Raw genomic sequence first — 4,078 nt, 5'->3', positions numbered from 1 at the left:
GTCCAGGCGTCACCTGTAGAGAACGCTTCGCCCAACAGGACACATTCTTTTCACATACACACAGAGTGGTTTTTGCCAAGGCGGACTGTATTCTGGGCCGTAAAACAAATCTCAATAAATTTACAAGCATTCAAATCGTGCAAATTGTTTTCTTGAACTACAGTGAAATTAAACGAGAAACCGAGAACAGAAAAATATCCGTAAGATCTCTGAATATTGAGAAACAGAAGGATGCATTTCTAAATACCTTATGGGTCGAAGGAGAAATTTAAAAGGAAATTCGAAAGTATTTCCGACTGAATGAAAATGAAAACAATACATCAGTTGGTGGATGCAGCTACAGCAGTGTTGAAAGGTAAGGTTTGCGCTAATGCTTGTATTAAAAAAAGATTTTCTTGTTGACCTTCAAAAGAAAACAGTCAATTATATCTTACCAGCAAAAACAGGTTTATGTGGGAAAAACACAGAATTGCAATTCGGGACACGCAACCCATAGCAAAAGCCATCAGCAAGTCCAACGAAGGAGAGGAACAGTCAACAGTATTTTATAAAAAAAAAAAAAAAGGAGGAAATCGAGAGGGATCGTTTGAAAAAGTCCATTGGGTCGAAATGCAGGAGTTCGCAGTCTGCCATTGGCTGAGCGGCTGGCCCGTCCCTTACAGGAGATGCAGCGTGTGAGTTTTCCTGCTGCTGCTTCGCGTTGGGTCTGCGATTGCTAGTGTGTCCCGCGGCTAACACGGGGTGCCGTGCAAGCGCTCCCCCTTCTGGCCTCCTGCCTACACTTCAGCCCGGTTTCCCTTCATTCTGTCTCAACACGATGACCTAAGCGGCTGCCTTCCGAAACTAGGACAAAAAGAGCCAATAGACCCCAAGCGAGCAAAAGGAATAAAATAATAAAAACGAGAGCGAAAATTAGGTTTTCAAGGTTTTCAAACCCCTCATCAGACTGATCGGAAAGCACAGAGATGAGACAAATCGCCAGTATCACGAGAGAGAGGTGACCTTAGGACAGGTCGTAATGACGTCAGAAGGATGCTAAGAAAACCTGAACCACGTTATGCCAGTAGATACGAGAGCAGGTGAAATGGGCAGGTACCAAAGACACAGGCTAGCAATGCCCTTCGAGAAGAAACATACAACCTAACTATCTGGCTTTTTGAAGAATTTGGAATTGTAGTTAAGTCTTCCCACGAAGAAAGCTCCAGTGGATTCTACAAAGCACTTAAAGAAAGAATAATACCAACTTCACACAACTCCATCCAGGAAACAAGGAGGCGAGCCTCACCCCGATACCCAGACCAGACAGACAGCACGGGCAAAACAAGCCGCGGACCAGCATCCCTCATGGACACGGATGTGAACCGTATCCGCAGAGCGACCCCTGGCCGGCCTCTCCGCCCGGTCGCGGGGTCAGGGGTCGCCATCCCTCACCTTGGCAGACCCCATCCCCGGCCTGTCGCCTAAGGTGGGACCTGGTGAGGGTCAGGGTTGGTGTCGGGTTGGGTCTAGGATTGCTGAAGGAGTGGGTGGGACCCCCGCCAGGTGGATGGGAGGCGGGATGGGGACCCTCGGGGGCTGGAGGGCAGTGATGGGCTGGGAGCCACGACTGGAAGCCATCCTGCAGCCTGTGACCTCCAACCCCGAGTCTTGTCAGGTCACAGATGCTGCTCCGGCCACAGGGGGCGGCTGGCCCTCCCTGGAGTGTGCGGGCGCCTCCCACTTGCTGGCTTCTCCCGGGCCCATGTGGCCACGGTGGGCCCTGCAGGGACCATGCTCTGCAGAGTGGAGCGGGTCCTCCTCCTTCCGTCCTGCGGCCTGTGGGAGGGGCCTTCTCTAGAGTCCAGCGCCCTGAAGGAACTGCCCCCCCCTGCCTTGAGCTGCACCAGCACAGAGTGTTCTCCCCGCCCCTGAGGTAGCTGTCCCTGCTCCCCACCCCCCTTGCCACCCCCCCCCATTGATTCAGCGCCCAGCCCCATGTCCAGCCTGCTGTGGGGCAGCTACCAGCAGCTTGGCTTCCGCTCGAGGAAACAGGGATGGTCTGTGGCCTTTGTGCCCTGGGGCGTCTCGGAGCCACCCGTGGGGGCGGGCACGGAGGGGGCTCTTTGTGAGAGGAGGGTTCCCCTTGGCAGGCTCCTCCCAATGCCCCACTCTGCAGTGGCTGCCATGGGATGTGCTGCCCGAGGAATATTGCATTGCCCTGGGAGCACCGGGCGGGATTTCAAAGCCCCAGGGAGCATGGCAGAGGGTGCCAGGCAGGGCCACCAACCCGTGCCACAGGTGACAGAGGGGCGCTGGCTTCCAGGCGGGTGCCAAGGGCAGATGTAGGGAACCGAGGCCCTGGGAGTGTAGTGCCGTTCTCAAGGTCACTGGTGAAGACAAGGTGGGGCCTGGGCGACCCTGGGCAGGTGGGGCTGGGATGTAGGGGGCGGGGGAGGGACTCTCAGGGGCATGGAGGGCAACCCCGCAGGGGTGGTTCTGTGGCGGCCTGTTCCAGAGGCAGATGGCCTGGAGGTGAAGAGAGAAGGCCTCGCCGTCACGCCCCTACTCACAAACATCCAGGTCCCCAGGGACCCCCACAGGGACTGCGGGGAGCGACTCATCTCCCAAGTAGGGGCATTAAGAGGTGAGTGCTGGGCCCAGGGTCAGAAATGCCACCAGCTCCTCCTCGCCAGCTGCCACCCCTCCACTGTCTGCTGGGGTGGGGCGCCCCACGGGTCTGCAAGGGTGCCAGCCCCGGGGGATGCAGGGCTCTGTGCGCACCACAGTGAGTGTGGGAGCTAGCCCGGGAAGTGGGCCCCTGAGCCGTCCGCTCCTCTGTGCTCGGCCATCTGTGGCCAGAGGGTGCTCACAGAGATACCATGATGCAGATTACTCAGAGCCCAGACCCCGGGCAGCGGGCCCAGAACCCAGGCAGCGGGCCCAGAACCAGGCTCCCAAATGATCTCTCTCACACACAGACACAGCCCTCTCCGCCTGGGTGAGGGTGCCAAGGGGACCGCTGGGCTCACCTCATGAGGTCGACTCAAAATAGCTGGACTTACCTTGGCCACGACTGGACAGGCAGTGTCTGTACAGCTCCAAGGCTCAGCTGAGCCTGGCGTGGCCCAAGCCGGCCTTTCTGGAGGCTCTTGGACCAAGGTCTGAGCAGAATTTCCTCCTCCCACTATGGGTAGGAGGGGCCTGGCCTCCAGTGGGAGGGGCCTGGTTTCAGGTGGGAGGGGCCTGGCTTCCGAACTCCGAACTCCGAGGCCTTCTGCACTATGCTCCCTTCTGATCGGGCCTCCTGCAGGAGTGTGTCCTTCTGGGGTGTCAGAGGAGGGCCCTAGGGAAGGTCCTGTCCCCTCTGAGGGTGTAGAATGATGGTGGCATTTCAGGCAGCACACATGCCGCCATGACTGGCCCTGGGTGACCGTGCCCTAGGACTTGGGATCCTGTGTGGCTGGGTGGCCTCCACCCCACCCCCTCCACTCCGGGATCAACACGGACACAATAGTTCATGCTGGTTTTCATTTATTCCTATGCGGAGTTCTGAGTAGAAAAATAAATGGAAATGAGGCAGAATGGAAACGAAATCAGAAGGGGTCAGAATGCTCTGTCCCCTGCCCTCCCGCTGCTCAGAGAGCTGCGTCTTCGTCTCGGGGGAGGGTGGGCTCTCCGTGCCAGCAGGACCTGCCTCCAAAGCCTTCGGAGAAGCTTCCAGCCCAGGGCCTCTGAACCCCCGTCACAGCCGGGGAGTGGTCACGGAACTCCCCGGGGCAGGAAGAGGAAGGAACGGGGGCATGGGAACCCCCAGGAAAGGAAGGGAGGCCTTGCTCTCAGGGAGGCGGGTCACAGGCTGGGGGCCAGGACGAGGGCGAGGAGCCCCAGGGCCAGCGCCAGGCCCAGGGCGGTGCTGGTGAGCAGGGTGTGGGCAGGGGCGCTGCTCAGCAGCCCCGCGTTGCACAGGTCACTCTGGCAGCACGAGGTGGCGGACGTGCCGCTGCGGACCTGGCCGGGCGGGCTGTAGGTGGGAGTGCACCAGTCCACGCGGTCCTTCTCCACCGGGGTCCCCGACAGAGGCTCCACTGGGGACCACGGA

Source organism: Pteropus vampyrus, unplaced genomic scaffold (assembly GCF_000151845.1).
Source record: "Pteropus vampyrus isolate Shadow unplaced genomic scaffold, Pvam_2.0 Scaffold256, whole genome shotgun sequence".
Lineage (NCBI taxonomy): Eukaryota > Metazoa > Chordata > Mammalia > Chiroptera > Pteropodidae > Pteropus > Pteropus vampyrus.
Note: the sequence above shows the minus strand (reverse complement) of the source record.